We start from the raw sequence: 18,285 nt of genomic DNA on the forward strand, positions 1-18,285 counted from the left end.
AACATTAAAAAAAACCCCAAAATATAACATAACCCCCAAACCAAACACCACCCACAAAATGATCACTGAATTGAAGCCATTCCTTTCAGTCAAAAAGCCCTAAAACCAAGGATATGGAGAAGAACCAGATGCAGAATGGCTTCATAGTAGTGAAACCAACTGCTGATTGTAAAGGGTTCTCCTATTGGAGCGCAGCAAGAAAAAGTTAAAGACACACCAACAAGTTAATGTTTAACTTCATGAGTAGCTGTTGGAGTAGGTTTAATAGCCTGTATGTGGGGGTTTTCCACTGAAAAAAAGAAGTGAGAGTTTTAGAGTTACAGAAAGTCAAGCACACTCCTGACTGTCAGATTGTTGGAGAAGTTTTCAGCTGACCAAACACTTCTAAATCGTGATTTATTTGTTTTAAGGAAGTATTTTTCCATCCACCCGGAAGAACCAAGCAGGACCTACAACAAGAGGTGTGACTACACAGGAAATAAAATGACTTTCAGAAGAAAAAAAAATAGGAGGAAGGATCTTTCCCTCTCCTTCACAAAGCTCTGATACTTGAAGAAATGTGGAAATGAACTGAATGTGGAAATGAACTGAATGACATTGAAATAAGTGTAGTGCTAGTTGACTTTTAGAATAATGATTTAAGCATTAACAATGTCATCTATATAAACATCAACCTTAAATTATTTTAGATAGATTCCAATTAATAATTGGTATAACAGTCAATTACAGTCCTGGAACACATACCCAAGATTACTTTTAGATTTGCTGCCAATCTTTAATAATTTGCTAATCACTGCTAATAGAACTTTTTGGCATGTTTGAGGCATTTTTTTTCTGCTTTACACCCCTGGCTGCCTACCTGCTATTTCTGAAACTCTGAAATAGCTATTTTCAAGCCAGCAATACCATTGTCCACATTTTCCTCCATCGTAGAGAGATCCAAAAGCAGAAGAGCCTCTCATTCACCTGCATCCAGCACAGCATGAATGCAAACTGTTCCCACATTTATCACTACTCAAAAGCTTAAACAGTTCTTAGGCACTTACAAATAAGGATATAGAGTCTTTTTTATTCACTAACCAAGAGCACCGCTGTCTTCAAAAGCAGCAAAGGAAGTTTTACCGAGTTTGAGTTCAGCGATGCAATTGGCGTTTTTCAGCTCCTCCCTTCTGTTCAGCTTTTCTTTAGATTTGCCGAGTTTACCTGGGCAGCCTGAGCGGGACCTCTGCCGGGAAAGGTGCCCTTCATCCCCAGCAGCAGCTCTCCTCTGACAGCACAGGAGCAATCTCTGAGCTGCTGATCACTCTCACCTTACCCAAAGGGCTCAAATTACTCATTACCATTCCACAGAGACAGCGCAGGTTAAAGGAACAGGCTGCCACCTCTGCAACCCGAAGGTGGGAGCTAATTAGCAATGAAATTACCATACCGAAACGGAAAGCTAATGTGTGCAATATTATTGTTTGTTAAAAAGGGGAAATGTAAAATTTTCATGTCTTTTAATAAACAGTGCATACTACAAATTGCCAGTTGTGGTGTTAATGTGCAGATTTATTCCTTCATCTTGCTCTCAGTGTTGTCTCCCTCTCTTTACTACACCTCATTACACAAAACTCAGTATTTTAGGAGGAAGAACACAAACTCTGCTCCTAGGAGCTGTAAACTCTTCAAAACTTCACATCAGTGTCTGACCCAGCTGGAACAAAAAGGCAGAAACACAATTTTTAATTTTTTTTTCAGAAGAAAGATGCATTTAATCAGCAACTAAACTTCCATTAAAAGCTGCAGATCTGATGCAGTTTCCACGTAGGCAGAGGGACCTTGACCAATTTTCAGCTACATACAGCAACCACCCATGCCAGGCTCCAGAGCCAGTTGCTTTTTTCCCACTAAGGCATATTTGACCCTCACTTATCCCACCTGAGGTCAAAAACTGGAACCATGAGCAGGGTAGGGTCACCTCAGGAGCCAATCCCACCCTACCATGCCCAGCTGCAGCCTTCACCAAGATAAACATAAGCAGGGTGTTTATTCCTCTGAAGATCAGATGTACTGTAGCTGTAGGAGGAGATGTGGTTGAAAGCATAGCAAGAGAAATGCTGAGGGAAGCTGAAGAAAAACTGGTCATGGAGAGCACTAGAAACTGCCTCTGGGAAAAAAAACCAAACCAAAAAAACCAACACAAGCAGCTGCTGATTACAGTTTACTACTGCTCTTAACAGAGAGGAAGCATTAAACAGGGAAAGAAGTGACCACTGATCTCAGATTGTTACCTGACATTACCCAACCCACTGCGGCTCCAGCCCTGCCCACTCCAAACCCCATTGACATGAACTTACCTCATGTGCAGTTCTGTTTGTTTTAGCTACTATTAAAAACAGTTTTACAGGTAGAACACGGTACCCATCCTCCAGAGGCTTGTTAACACCTCAGTTACACAAATACAGGGCCAAGCCCCACAGCCCAGGCTGCATGACCAAAGGCCCATAAGCAAAGCCTTTTATCAAGCCCAAGATAGCCAGGAATGACTAACAGAAGGTGCTTGCAGTTAAGTCTAATGCTGAAAGACAAGGCAAATATTTCAAGACAAAGACAAAGTTTCACTAATAATGACGCCAGGATTCTATGCTAAAAATACATGTACTCATCAAATCTTAGCCAAATACATGCAGTTGATTTCAAGGCAAAATACAGATACACATACACACAAATATGCAAGAAGTGCATTGATTCCAAACTATGAAGGAATGACCAGAGAAAAGGAAAACTCTTCCCTTCTACACATCCTTCAAAATCTCCAATTTTCACATTCCTCCCAAAGATTTTAGGATTTAACAGCAGTCCACATCCATGCTTTTTCACCCAGCACCCAGAAATGCTACCTGTGTAAGGAAATGCACTGACCAAATTATGTCTGACAGCGAACTTCAGAAAATAATTTTATCATGGAGACAGGAAGGTTTTAGTTAGTGGCACAACAGATGACAGTATGGAAGACCATGACCTTCAAGCTAAAACTTGCCTCCTAACCATTCCTTTAAGCTGGGAATGGTAGAACATGTTCTTAACCCATAAAACTGTTTGCTGTGCTGTACATATTCCACAGGAAATCCAAAATACTACTCCCTAATCCTTTAGGAGCATTAACAGTAAACCAGGCCCACAAGCTGACTTCAGGCACCAAACTGCAGTTTAAGATCAGGAAGCACTTGGTACTAAGCAGCCCACGTGCTGAAAAGCAGCAAAACCCCACCAGAAATGCAGAAACGTGCAGAGTCTCAGAGCAACAATCCAGGAAATTACCTGGGAAGAGACTCTGGTACCAGGTATTGTACAACCTTTGGATTTATGTCCTTAAATTTTCCCTATCACACATCCTGTTACTAATTGCTGAGGCACAGGCTGTGCTGTGATTGCTATTCTGTGTTGCAATGTTTTAGATGAGTGGTGTGATCTGGCTTTCAACCACAGGCTCCTTTTTCAACTAAATGAATAAATTAAGAAATCAGTAAGACACATGTATCAAGAGCAGGCTTTTGCATGTACTTTGTACAGTCTCCCAAACATCATCTATCCAATGACTGAAGCATTTCAATGACTACAAGAACATTCACCGACAAAAGAGGAAGATTTATAGGCATTACAATGTCACTGCAATCCTCTGTTAAGACTTACTGTGCCAGCTATGCAAACAGCAAAGGAGCTATTTATTAAGAGGGAGTCAAAAGGATCTGCAATTTGTAAAACCAGTTTTAGTAACCACTTATTGTACATGCAACAGGTTTTATCAAACATCGAAGGGTTTTACCTAAGCTTTTGTACTCAACCACAGCAGAAAAAGGATTTTAAAAATCCTCACTTCACAGGTAGCATGGCAGAAGAGGCACTTCTTCAAAATACAGGTTCTACAGTTCATACACAAAATATTTTCAATAAGCATACTAGTAGATAGGTATTTCAGAAGTTGCATGGGAATATAACTATTATGCAATGCATTCTGTCCTATTAAGATGACTTTACAGCAAGTGGCCAAAGTATAACACTCCTGGTGGCACCTCACCACTGGCTTTTGGAAAGCAGTGCTCTGTGATTCTCCATGGCTGTGGAAAAGTGTCCCAAACTTCTGAGAAGACAAATCATATCTATAAAAAGATTAAATATTTACAGATACTATCTTTATGAAATGGTTATATTCTAAATGTACTCAGGACACTCACATATATTAATAGCAATAATTTGATTTTTTAATCAAGTCCCTTACAAACCCAAGCAAACCCTGCATGCTTTGGGGTCATAATGCTGCAGTAGTGACTGTATCAGCCAAAATCTGATTTCCCTTAGAGTAAAGGACTCAAGTCTAATTAAATATTTTCATAACGTGAACTAAGTTCCAACAGGGCAAAGGCATCTTCCACTCCACGTGACCTACATTCCTTAATACTCTACACACTAAAACTGAGCAAACAATACACAGTAAAAAAATTAAACTTTATTGAAGGTCAGTATTTTATGAGTATCCATTTTCCAAGTTCAGCCCAACTAACTGCATGGAATTGAGTTTCATCAAGATTTGAAACCTGTGAAACATTAACCTCTGCAGACCTACCAGGTAGGGTAGTCAAAACAAATTAAAAGATATTCTTGAGGCATTTTAATAACCCAAATAAAAGCAAATAGAGCACGAACAGCCAGTGCTTTTCGTCCTGTTTTGCACTGCTCATCTCAAACCGGGCATTTCAAGATGCCCATAATTTGTAACACTTTACATAGCGAGGATTAGCCAAGCCAAGGGCTCACACGTTGCTCCAAAGCCCGCGTGCCTTCCACCGCGGGCAGCCCGACGCGCCGTGCCAGCAGCTCGCATTTCTCCGCATTGGCGCTCTCCATGCTGCGGCTCTGCTCCTCGCTGCCCACGGTTATCCCACCCCCAGCACCTTGCAAAGACAACTGCTGACTGCACACAGCCAAGAGCCATCTGTTTGCAAGCAAGACACGTGTATTCCTGGTGGACAGATTTGTCTGCTTCATCCAACGTGACGTGAGAACCTTTCCTCACAAATTACGCGTTCTCCTTCCCCCCTACCGGGAGCTCACACAAGACACGGTGTTTTGGCAACAACATTCAAGTCCCTTGGTGAAGTCCCCTCAGCTCCTGGAGACCTCTCCTCCAGGTACCCAGACCTGAATCCGTAAGTTTCTCACCCCGCTGCAGCCATTTTGCACCAGAGAGAACCAGAAATATTGCTGTGACATCAGGGCTGGGGTATTAGCAGACACAAGCCAACAGGTCACTGCACATTTTCAGGGGACACCAGTGCTGGTGACAATGGCTTTTCATCCCTGCTCCTGCTGTGTGACCTCCGTGCCCTGAAGACACCAGGAACAGAAGAACTCGCCACAGGACTAAGTGCTGAAATAAAAGGAAACTTTCTACCCGCAGAGAGGAGAAGGCCTCAGTGCCACAGCAGCTGATGGAGATAAAGATGCCCCCACTGAAGGGTCAAGGCCACCCATGAAGTCTTTGCTCTCACACTGGCATCAAAAGACAGGCTGAAATAGTGGCTGAATGAAGTGCTAAAAACATGGAAAACAGAAAGAAAGACAAAACCTGACTCTGATTTTCAACACTTTAATTAATACTGGATCTCCTCTGATATAATGACTCTCTGAAGAAGGAGCTGGAAGAAACTGCAATGCACTTTGTTGTAAGCCTAATTTGTTGGTGCCTGTAGTTACATGCTCCCATCACCCAAGCATGAATTTTGCCTCATGAGCAAGCCTCAGGACCTAAAACAACATTAGTTTTAAACTTAAACCCATTTCACTGGGATTTTCACTTCACTTCAGTAATTATTGGGGGGATGCTTTGCTTTTCAGTCCAGCTGGCTTCAGCTTGGTACAAGCTCTCCCTGGTCACGCCATCACATGACACCCAGAAGCACTCAATGAATTGCTTTGTTCCATTTCTGACTTCATCCTATAGCAAATAAGCACATTTTAACAAGCCACACAAACACAATCACAAAGGAAACCATCCCAGGTTTGTTTCGGCACTGGGAAATACAACTTGGAATAAAGTAAAAACACTTTGTTTCATCATGTTTTGCTCTTATTCAGCTCAATTAAAATAATTGCAGCAATACCACACATGCCAAAAACAATTAGATTATTCAGTATGATAATTAATAGGTCCGGTTATGAAATTTACAGGTCAGTTTTCTTCAAATTCAGTTGTTGTCTGTTGCTTTCAAATTCATATTTTGAGTGTCTGCTTTGAACTATCTCCTAGTAGAACCTGGGACTAGAGTAAGGGTAAAAGTAATGCAACAACTTTCCTGTACAGTTTAATCCTGAGATTCTGATTTTAAGAGCAAGACCACATCACCTACCAGAGCTGCAAGGGACAGAAATCAACTTGGCAATCTTCTAAAAGGTGCAAAATACACCCCAGTAAGGGTTGGGGATTTTTTTTTTGGTAGCTGTATAAAGATTTTAAAATACACATAAGCTTCCTGCAAATTTCTAGCACCGGTAGTTGAGTAAGCCTAGAGTATAATTCAAGAAAGGAATGGTCTAAAGACAGGGTTTGTAGATTTTCAAAGACAGCCTGAGACTTCAGTACAATCTGTTAATTCACAAATATTAGGAAAAGAGAAGACAAATCCAAAGCTTACAAGGGCCAAGAGGAAGATGGTTCCGATCTCCAAGACAATTCCCAGAATAATCTGGGTGTAAAACCAAAACAAATGAACAATTACCCGTCCAGGCACCCCCCAAGTGTGCACATGTCTGTTCCTACCCACCAAATAGGCACTTCTTGGGTATTCCTCCACTTCTGGAAAGCAACTAGACCTTTTTCAACATGAACACTACATAGTAATTCAAACCTGACGGGAGTTTAAAACAGAAATAAATTTGTAGCCTGTATCTGTAATCATTTCATTAGTAAGCAGCTTAAGGCAAAACTCACTGTCTAATAAAAGCATAGGCTGAGATATAATGATTCGCAATACTCCAATCCTCAAGTGTACTTCCATAAAAATAAAGCTAATTGATAAACAAGGAAAATAAGTACCAAAGCATCACAAAGCACAGCAATTAATGATTTGTCATTAGGAGTGGTTAAAGAAATATGACAGCTTTACTACTATATTTGACACACTCAGATCTGTTTTACCAGATTCTCAACTTGAAAAAAAAAAAAATTCAGATAATCATCAACCGTCCTTGGGCAAGTTTCCACACAAGTCCTCACAAGATTGACACCAGCAGCTCCCATTTACTCTTAGCCCCACGAGTCACGGATGCCCCAAGCTCTAGACTGGCCTATCCAGACACGTCACTGAAGCACACGTAGAATTTTCCACTTTGCACTGCTGGGAAACAAAATGCGTGAGGACAGAACTTCACACAAGCATTTTAAGCTCGATTACTTATGATAAAGTTTTGCACCCAGGGACCAAACGCCATACACATCACCACACACCCCTCAAAGCTCAGTTTCTGGAAATAATGTTCTTCTAAGGCCCAGCAAGGCTTCATCGGGGTGTAATTCTCCACCAAAGCTTTGCTGGCATTTACAGTGCATTGCTGTACAGGTTTTAACCAAACTCCATGACACTGGACCATGCCAAACCCAGCTTTTCAGTGGCAGCAACCTTCCAGCCAAGAACACTGCTGAGGATACTGCCACAAGGTCCACATCAGCACACCACGCTGTTAAAAAGGGACTTTTGAGCTGATGCTTGCATCATGATAAACTGGCAGAAGTGGCTTCCCAAGCAAACCTACAAAAAAAAGCCATTTAGCTCCTTGCAAACAGCACCTACACTGTCTAACAGCTATCTCATTTAAAAAATCTCCAGCACATAGAAATGTGAAGCAGATACTACCTGAAGGACTGCCACAGCTGCTGGGGTTGGCTGTGCTGCCACACTTCCCACCTCACCAGCAAGCTGTGCATCTCGTGTTGAAAGCAGCATCCCGGGCAGGACTCCTGCTCCTCACAGATTTCATTCAGAGAGAGGCTCCTTTCATCTCACTTGCAGTGTCAGCCACAAAACCTCATTTTGCAGTGGCAACCAGACCTCACTTTGCCTCAGATTTGAGTATTTCTCAGTTGAAACATTAAAATGGGAAGACAACAACGATATCCTGAAAATAAAGCTAAGAGCAAGTAAGAACACATGAGTACAGGCCACGTGTTTTCTTGAGGCCTTTTTTTCTCTTTTTGTTTGCATTGTGCTAGGTTTTTGTGATTTTTTTAAGATAGCACTTAATTTTTCTTCAAAGATTTTGCAATACTTTGTAAAATGTCTTATTTCACAAACTAGTGCTCTTGGCATAGAAGCACTATTTGACTTAAGTCAAATAACTTTCAAACTGGATGGGGGCTGTGGAAAAAAACCCAGAACAAATCAAACACAGAATACGTAACCACATTTTAATCTAAAATCCTGGATGTCTAAATTTAATGTCTGAAGTTTTGGTTACACTTATGCACTCCACCTTCAGGTATAACAAATAAATAACTTTTTCTAGACTGCTGGTAAATATAATTATATTAAATAATTATATATATTTATATATATTATATATAATTATATTAAATAATATTAAAAATAATTTCTCTAAATTAGGACTTGGAAGGTCCTCCAACTTCTATATTCACTCTGTTACCTCCCTCTAAATACATTGAGACAGACCCTTAATATTTGAATTGTTTTAAAGCATGCTGCTTCTGCAGGGCATTAAGGCTCACTTCCAGCTCAGAATCTGAAGCTGACTCAAGACTTCCCATTAACTCTCCCTTTAGTTACTGAGTAAGAAGGGAAAATAGTCTCAAGTTGCTTATTTTTTGTGAAGCTGAACCATCCATTCATGGGAGGAAAAACCAGCACAGAGCAAAGAAGAAAGCAATGCTTGTTTCCCTATACAAATAAAATTATGAGCATGACAACTGTGCTGCTTAAGAGAAATGGCCACAACAAACCAGTTTATAGCCACAGTTTGGGCTACACGCCATTTAAATGCTTATTTCTTACAAGGACTATCAGGACCTCACACCCTGAGCATTTTAACATACATACATCCAAGTGTCTTAAAAGATCACAAATAATTTGTCCAAGGGTTCCAGAAACCTCATGTCACAAGTCTTGGAAATTGCCTCCCAGCAAAGCTGTCCTGGGGAAGGACAGCGAATTCTATTTAATGCTTCCAGTGTATTTTACTTCCTGGAAAAGAGGGAGAAGAGCCCTCTACAATACCTATTCACAAACCCTTGGAGCTGTATCAGAATGTCAGTTTTCAGCCCAAAGATACCTCCTAAAACAACAATAAGTGGTCAATCCATGCTGAAATTTTTCTGAGGACTAGAAATACCAACAAAGGAGGTGAATGATGTCAAACGCTTCTCATGTATCGGCATTTCTCAAACACAGTTCTGTTCTCTTCACAGATATGACTTTGTAATAATCAAACCAAAATAAAAGTGTTGAAAGTCTAGAGCTGGAGAAAAAAAGTTATTTCATTTGCTAAGCATCTCACGGATTTGATCTCACCACAAACCACCCAATAGGCTTTAATACTGCAGTGAGATTTCTCTTGTAAGAAAATTACAAAGGACTTGACCAGTAGGAATAAACCCAGGTAAATTCCTGTACCGTTCTGAAGGGAGCAAACGTGGCTACATCAGCGATGTAGCCAAAATTTCTTTAAAGAGGCAAAAGTGGAAAGCATCACAAAAAGCGGGCAATAAACACTCTGCAGTTTAAGTCAGAACTAAAGTATCTCATGCTTAAGAGCATCAATTAGAAAATAACCAAGTCAGCACAGAAGTTGTTACACTTTTAATTGCAGAACAGTTTTCAAGTAGTTGAAAGAGTATTCCAGCAAGTCCTATCCACGGTGCACATCTCAACAGGTACAGAGAAGGCCATGCACAAGGCTATGCCAGCAAGGCACAAGAGCTAGGGACCAAGCCGAAATTGCCATCAAATCAATCCACCAAAACCAACCCACTGCTTCCTCGGCACTTCCTCAGCAGGTCCCTTCCCTCCAACCCACTCACACGGGCATGGAGAGGCCTCAGAGCTCAGGTGACATCACCCTGCACAAAAGAAGGATGCAGGATCATTTCAGATGGCCTCTCCTCCAGCCCTGCTTAATCCCATGGGTTTCTCCACCCAAATCCTGCTTTAAAACAACCCAACTGTTTAGAAGCACCCTATGAAAATAAAATCTACTGTTTACAAAACTGTCATGATTCTTACCTCAGTCTCAATATTTAACAGATGCATCACAAAAAAAAATATTTTCTTTTCTCACTTTCTATAAAGAGCTTCTGTTAACAGGAAACATGCAAAAAAAGAGAAAAAATAAATCACAAGAATTTTAGGCTAAATACTCATTTTCCTGTATTTCAACTGAAGTATTTTCAAAACAGCATGAAAATAGTCTCAGAACACAAGACTCCGGCACAAACTGGTTGGTCTCTTGGAAAAGAAAAGCCACTGCAGTATCCAGTGTTCAGCCTGGATCAATGACTAAAACAAAGGAACAAAAACAAGGAAACGTGAAGCAAAGGTTAATTGCACGCGATGTAGTGTCGGTGCTTTAAAACTAGCTCAGCTAAAAATCCAAGTGACCTTGTGGGATAATTGCTTCGAAAAGCAGGCAGGCAGCTTCACACTGGAAACGTGAACTGAGAAAATGCTGGCAATAAAAGTCTGGAAATAAATAATATAACGTGAGTTATTCCCAAAACTAAGTAATTTAGATGTAACATGAAAAAAAACCAAAAAAACCCAAAAAATATTAATTTCAAGGTGTTTGCTTTGTGGGAGGAGACCTTCAAGGATGCCTACTACTAGAGTTGCTCCCTGCTGTCCATCCCCAGGGAACTCTGATGAGCCTGCAAAACGGGCTGCGCAATTCCCAACGAGTCCCTGCTGTTCCACGGCCAGGGCTCAAACGAGTAGGCAGACAGTAAGAGACAAGATGCCACTGCAACCCGCCTAAACACCGCAACTTTAGCGACATGTCGCCGGAAAAGTTCACGCTTGACCGTTTTCCTCTTTTCTGAGCCCAACCGGGAGGCGCAGCAGCAATTACGCAACGCTGTGGCTTCTGAGGCGGCTGGGATGGAAACTCGGGGAACATCCAGGGAGGGCACTGCATCCCAGGCGCTCCGGGAGCCATCCCAGCTCTACGATGTCCCTCACACCACCGTCCCCAAACGGGCAGCCCGACAAGGGGGGCTCTGCACCCGCACACGGCGGTGGCACCACCGCGGGGCGGCTGTCGGCGACAGCCCCTCACGGCGACCCCGGGCAGTCACCGGGGCCCCGCCGAGACGAGCCGGGCTCGGTGTCCGGGAGGCGCCGCTCCCCGCGGCCCCGCTCCCGCCCTCAGCGCCCCGCGCGCGCCAAGCGCCGCGCGCGCGCCTCCCCTCAGGGCTGCGGAGCCGCCGCTGAGGGACCCCGCGGGCGGGCGCCCCCTCAGCCTTCCCGCTCCCCTCTTCCCTCACGGCGCTCAAACTTCCTCAGGGAGCAGCGTCGGCACCTACCGGGCTTCCCCGCACTCGTCGCTGCGGCGCCGGACAACGACCACGCCAGAGCCCGCCCGATGAGCGCCCGCCCGCCGCGCCGCACAGGTACCGTGCGCGCCGCCGCCGGGCCCCTCTTGTCTCCCCGCCCGAGCGCCCCTCACGAAAAAGGCGGGAAGGGACGTGTCCTTCTGGCGCCCCTCAGGACATGGCGCTCCCCCACACCCCTCAGCTCCCTCCTCAGGTCACACCGTCCCCTCGCTCGGAGACACCGCATCAACGCGGCTCCCCTGCGGCTCCTTCTCTCGGCTCTCACGCCACTACACGGCTCTTCCCCTTAGATCCCCAATTCTTACCCCCACTTCCATCACTCTTCCTCTCAGCCCTTCGGCTCTCATACCCCTTCCACATCTCTTCCCCTCAGCCCCTCCACTCTCACCCCCTCCTTGAATGGCTCTCCCTCCTCCCGCTACACCAGACCCTCCGCCGCGGGCGCCCGGAGGCTTCCCCTGCGCTGCGGGAGGGAAGAGGAGAAGGTAGGCTAGGGCAAGCGGCGAGGTGGAACGACAGCCCCTCTCCACCTCCCCACCCGGACCCTCAGCCCGGCCCCCTCGGTACCGCCGAGGCCCCTCACCGCTCTCCCTTCAGGGCCGCTCCTCCGCGTCGCTGCCTCTGGTAAGGAGCCCACGACCGCAGCTCCGCTCGGGGCTCTTGTCCTTCAGCCGGGTCCGCCCGGCCCGGGCTGCGGCGCTGCTGCGGCGCCGAGAGCGCCGGGCCCGCCGGTGCCTCCGCCCGGGCTCTGCTGCACCTGCTGCGGGGCTGAGCTGCCCTGCGAGCAGAGGAGGCTCCCTCGCTCCGTCCTCCCTCAACTTCGCATCACTCCGGGCTGCCCCCGCTCCGCCCCACCGCATGCACCGGCGCTGCCGCTGGCCCCCGCGTCCGGGGAAAGGCTCGGCTGCCCTCCCGCCCCATGCACTGCCCCGCTGCCGGGACGGCGGGCAGCTCCCGGCACAGGGCAGGTCCCCTGTGCCCGCCCCTGGCGGGTGGGACCGGGGCCGCCTTTTCCAATCAGCTCCAGCGCGGCGGCTTTTCGGTCCCAGCCCCGCGCCATAGGCAGGGAGAGCTACTCCCGCACCAGGGTGCTTCGGGCAACATCCAGCGACTTGGCTAGTTAAGCGACAACTAAACAGTATAGTTACCCCGTCTTCTCTCACACAACAGGCTTTAAATACAAACGCCAATTACCCAATTGGTTTTGTGTGTGTGTGGTTTGGGTGGATGTGGATTTGGGTTTTTTTCCCCTGTTATTTACTTATTATCTATTAAAGATCTATGAAAATATAATAAAGCTGTGTTCTTATAGCTGACAGTAAAGCTCTTTGAAACAACAAGATTTTCCCCTCACTTTTCACACACTAAAATTGAAAGTTTCTCTGTTTCTTTTAATTTACACATTTGCTGGAGTTTTTGCAATGAACGTTAAAGGACAAGAAGTGTCAGATTGTTTTCCTGATTTGACAGATCAAGTTACTCCTTTAATAAAAGTGAAGGTTTAAGTTTCATCAGACAAAACAAAAAAGTTAATGAAATTGGAATGATAGGTTAATGAAATGGCATGATAAGAAAAATGAACATAAGCTTTAAATTATTCTCCATTCTAGTCAAGATGACTTGCAAAAGAAAATGAAACTTCACTTTCATTTAGATTAATCCATTTTATTTGGGACATAATTTTTTTTAATATTCATTATAGAGATTTTTAAAAGCTCATTTTTTTCTCACATATAGAACAAATCATTAAAGCTTCTCAAATCTTAGGCCCCTTTTGATGTCCAGTTAACATTAAATCGTGTTAAGCTTTCATGGGTGGTACTGAAATTCTACAAGCTAATGGTGGCCCTTGGCTTAAGGTAGATATTGAACTCTAGAAATGAAGTTCTGAAGTTAAACGTCCCAAAATCAACCATATTCGCACTATTGTGTTGAAAGGTTTAGTTGCTTATAGGCAAAATAAATTTCAATTTATATTAGGTAAGAATTGAATAAATTCAGTTCCTCTGCAAATCCAAATGACCACCTTATTCCAGTGGGAACCGATTCAGTAAATCCAGAACCAGCAGAGCCATTCTTAAGGCATAAGCGTGGGCACAGGTGTAGATGTGAAGCCAGTGTAGGTTTGTTCAGCCCTGCCTGCGCTGAGCTGGGATCCCCTGCACGTTTGGCAGTGTTCTGTGGTTTCTTGGGTAGCAGCTCCAGAGCGCTGTTCTCGCTGTGAAAGTGGCAATCAGTGCACCCACCTGGGCAACGCTATCACAATTATTTACCAGACCTTGGGGGAAAATTAAAGGTGTCCACATGGAATGTTGTACTGAAAATGTCTCACAGTGGTGGCATTGAGTTTAATTTAACTTTGAATTTCATTATTGTGTGCTATTTAATACGAGCTCAGGAATCAATGCAACTTCTAAAAGCTTTTGTATTATTCCCCACCCACTCTACCTTTCCTGTCAATATGTCATACTTGCTTGATTTTGTCATTGTTCTGCCTTCCCAGTTTCCTATCTTGAACAGATGAAATATGTCAGACACATTTTATTGAAAATTAATGTGCTCAGGACTTAATGATTTTCTCATAACATCCTACATTTATTGTAATGGCATCTTTCCTTGCCTTGTAATGGCAACTTTCCTTGAGTTTTCCTCAGCTGTAGCTATAGCTATGTACATCATGTTGTCCTGTCTTTCCATGTTATGGTTCCATTCTATTGCCAAATTGATTTTATTTTAGACTCCAGATATGGATATATCATATATACAGTAATATTGTATTTAACAGTTTTGTGTTTCTTTCAAAGTAAATATGAGGCATTTGTTATTAGCTAAGCTATGATTATAACTCTAAGGTACACAATATACAGCAAAATACTGGGGATTTTTTGTTCTCCAGTATATTCCAGATCCTAACAAAGAAATTCTGTGCTGCAAAAGTTTTGGAGTCCTGGCATCCAAAATTGTGCTAAGGAAATCAGATTCAAATAAAATAGTAAAAAAATCATAAAATGCTACAAATATGAAGCATTCTTAATTTTTATTAAAGCTTTACTGAGCTAATAAACACTTCAAAGCATTTTTGAACACCCTTCTATTGTTGTCCAAAGGGCAACCTTCATATTATTTTTCAAGAGAGGAATTTAATTAATTTGCTTTTAATTTGGACAGTGATATCATCAAAGTTATTTTTACTGACTGAGGAACAAGAAATGCCTCTTGACGTGACATATTTCTCTGAGGTTGTAGAGTGCCTTCATCCAACAGAGTTAAGTTAGAACTTGATTAAGTTGGAGGAAGACAATGGTTCCCTGTTGTGTTTTTGTCCTGGTGGAGTTTTTATCATGCTCATAAGAATCAAGAAGTACTACCCTGTTAATTCCAGATTTGTGATTCTGCAAATCCGGTTAATTGAACTGGACAATATGTGTAAATTATATTGAAGATTATGCCCCTTGTGCTTTTCCACTGATTTGTACAGGTCTGGCCAAAGAGGAGGGAATTTCTCCAGAATATTGCTGGATCATGATGATTCAAATTGAGTTTTTCAAGTGTTTTTTTCCCTCAGCTTTGATTGTTTTGGCTATACATGCACATAGATCAAGAGTTTTTACAGAGCAAAGTACAAGTACCACCTTCCTTCCTTGTAACTCAGATTCCAAGACACTCTTAGCTGCTTTTGCTTCCTAATTGATATGCAGTCGTAAGCAGCCAAACTAATTTATTTAAATAGGGTTTGTAGTTCTTTAGCTTTTCCAATATGCCAGAAGGAATTAATCATCTGAAATGTATAGTACCCAATTTAACTGCAGTGTTACCAGACAACCAGCACTTCTAGATCTGCTTTCCACTCTTTGGAACCTGCTCACAGATCCTCATAAAAGCAAGAAGAATGTACAAACGCGTCTGCCTTTGCTGTAGCAAACTGTTGGCCTTATTGTCTCACACAGGTGACACTAACACACAGGTTGATTCTACCCGAATGGGTGGGCCCCATGACTGTGTATTGCAGCTGTAAATGGTTCCCGACAGAGAACTACCGCGATCACCCCCTGCTCTGCGGCTCGTGTAGGTGTGAAATGGTAATTTCTAGTTAACTAATGTATGTTTGGGTAGCAGCAGACAGTTTTTCTCCTAGGTGACAAATCTGTGATGTGCCTGCAGCTGTTCTTTCAGTACAGCCTGTGTAATTACAAAACAGAAACTTCTATTTCCTGGGGCAAAAATTTTAACAAAGGAAGAAGGAATCCTTTATGGACAAATTTAGTTGAGACCTTCCTTGTCTGGCAGTACTGTAAGTTTCCGAGGTTTGTTGACCATGGGGTCAGGACACTTTAATGTAGCTAAATCCCACATTGCTGTGCCTTGTTATGAGGGTCCTTCTGTGGTCAAAGAAGGCACGGGGAGGAGCACTTAAAGCATTTGAGCAGATCTAGCAGCTCTCTTATGAGGAAAGACTGAAGAAGGTGTAAGCCTTCTGTGTGGAAAGGGAATAGCTGAGAGAGGATTTGGTCAAGATCTGCAAAACCAGGAAGGGGGTAGAGAGGGGTACACAGCTGCTATTCACTGGAAGCTGTGATTTAAGAACAGGTGACAGTAACCAAAGCAGGTTAAAGAGGTGAGAAGAAAGTTTTCATGAGAAGCAGCTGATCTTGATTTCCTTTATTGCCGCGAGAAGTTAAAAAGGCAGGCTGGTTGAGCAAGGTTAGTAGCGGAGTGAGAGCAGCAATGTGGGTGGCAGTGCTGTAATTCAGCTCTGGAGGTAGGCTTTGAGCCTGTTGCTGTGCAAATACAGTAACCGAGCATTGTGAGTGAATAATGAGGGGAGTGGTTGTCAGAAGGAGTTATGCTGTCTCTCAAGGGTCTTTTTCTGCTGTTAGAAACTCAATAGTGGCCTAGAAGAACTTTGCTAACCCTTAGAGTATTTCTGGTGTTGAGAACTCTAATCTAGAGAGCAGAGCACTCATTAAGTTCTTTTTCCTAATCTTTTTCCTGCTTTAGGCAGAACTCTGTGTGTGAAAATATAGTTAGAGAATGGAAAGACTCTTGGAGTGGTTTTCCTGTTAGTAAGTGGAGATAATAGATTTTTATATAAGTTACTTCTGGGAACTTAGGCTATGTTTATCCCTGAGCATTTTCAAGTTCTAGGATAATGCTGAAACACAAGTAGGGAGGAAGTATTAGGTATGGTGTGGGTGCTTCTTAGCTGTATAGTGGGTTTTATGTCATTTGTTTTGGTGACCTTTTATTCACTTGGAGTTTTTTCTGCACTTAATGTAGATTTAAGGAAGTGGGTTTAAAGCCTGTGTAACTCTCAGTTTCATTCCTGTGTTTGAATATGGTTCCTCTCCAGTTTCTTAGTCACTTCTTGAACTGTGTGGTAGCATATTCCTCAGTGTACTTTTAAAAAGAAATATAGAAACAGAAGAATGTTTCTGTTCATGCTTTCATGAAAGTTGTTTTAAATTCAATTTCATAAGATTATTCATTAAGTTTGTAAAAAACCTGCATGTGAAAACCTTGTTCTCTTATTGCAGTTAAAAATGTTTGTACATGTAGTTTGCTATTTCACAGGTTTTTATTACCTTAGCAAAAAAGACTATGTATAGGTCTCTTCACTCCTCTTCAGAGAGAAGCATTAGAACTTTATATCTTTAAATTTGAGGAAAGCAACATGGAACAGCTATTGGTGGTGGTCTTTTTTCAGTTTAAAATATCAAAAGGTATTCCAAGTCTGTTACCCGGGGGGGGTTGCTTGTTGTAATTAGTTCATTGAACAGGAAGAAGTAATTGCAAAAGGCTACTATAACAGCTTTATTTTACAAGGCAGAAGAATTTCTAAAATACTAGCTTGGAGCTAGTACTAATTTTATACCTAGCCTTTGCAAGAAGCTTTTTCGGATCCCACAGTCATTATGTACGTATTTTAATAAGTACTGAATTCAAAAACTGGCTGCAGAGAAAGTGAACCAATCCAACTAGGTGCTTGATTGTATTCTGCTTTTACACTTCCTTGTGAGTAGCTTCAGGAAGCACTGCTTAGTTTTGCATTTATGGTTCTAACTTAAATTGTCCATGATAGTAAGCTATGCTTTATGTATCTTTTGTGGGTTAGCAGGAAAGGTTAGTTCATATGTAATAAGTCAAATAATTAATAGTGCCTGAATGCTCTTCTAAAAGGTGTTGGTGTTTGAGTGACAGGAAAAAAAGAGCAGTAAAACAAACAAACGTATTGCTCCAGCAGTATTGTATTGTGTTTGGTTCTTGCACCATTTCTCATTGATAAAAGAGCTCTTGCCACACCTGTTAAGAAAACACCAAATGCCAAAGCTCTGTGCATCGTTTGTTCTCCTTAGCCCATCTGAGCAGTAACTGTAAGGAGCAGAGTGAGTGTGCAGCACCTCAGAAGGGCCTCAAGGAAACAGTTGAATGAACTGGGATCTGCTTGGTAGTTCCATGCTGACACAGGTGATAGGGGTGTGGTGCAGTGTGTGCATGTTTGCTTTTCTGTTTTATAAATTAGTATAAGAGAGTCTTCATAGCCTTGGCTGTAGAGTAGTATAAGCTTGACAGAAGATTAGTTTTGAACCTCTTTAATGAAGTTCTGCATTTTCTTTGTGTCTCACGCAGTTGATTCCTTTTCTCTTTTTCCTTATTTTTTTTTCTTCCATGTGTTATCAGGCCCTATTGGG

The 18,285-nt window shown here is 42.8% G+C and overlaps 1 protein-coding gene across 4 annotated transcripts in view; it reads right to left on the minus strand.

Annotated features, from left to right (window-relative positions):
• UGT8 (UDP glycosyltransferase 8) overlaps nucleotides 1–12,321 on the minus strand; it is a 35,564-nt gene extending 23,243 nt beyond the window's left edge. Inside the window, exon 1 of one of the 4 annotated variants that reach the window (XM_063415480.1) lies at nucleotides 12,180–12,321. The gene's annotated coding sequence lies outside the window, so the exon portion shown is untranslated. Of the gene's footprint in view, nucleotides 1–1,122; nucleotides 1,322–11,566; nucleotides 11,689–12,179 lie in introns of those variants that run through there. The other 3 variants (XM_063415483.1, XM_063415481.1, XM_063415482.1) reach the window with 3 other exon arrangements.
• Nucleotides 12,322–18,285: the final 5,964 nt, after the last annotated feature.

This window comes from Prinia subflava, chromosome 18, assembly GCF_021018805.1.
Source record: "Prinia subflava isolate CZ2003 ecotype Zambia chromosome 18, Cam_Psub_1.2, whole genome shotgun sequence".
Lineage (NCBI taxonomy): Eukaryota > Metazoa > Chordata > Aves > Passeriformes > Cisticolidae > Prinia > Prinia subflava.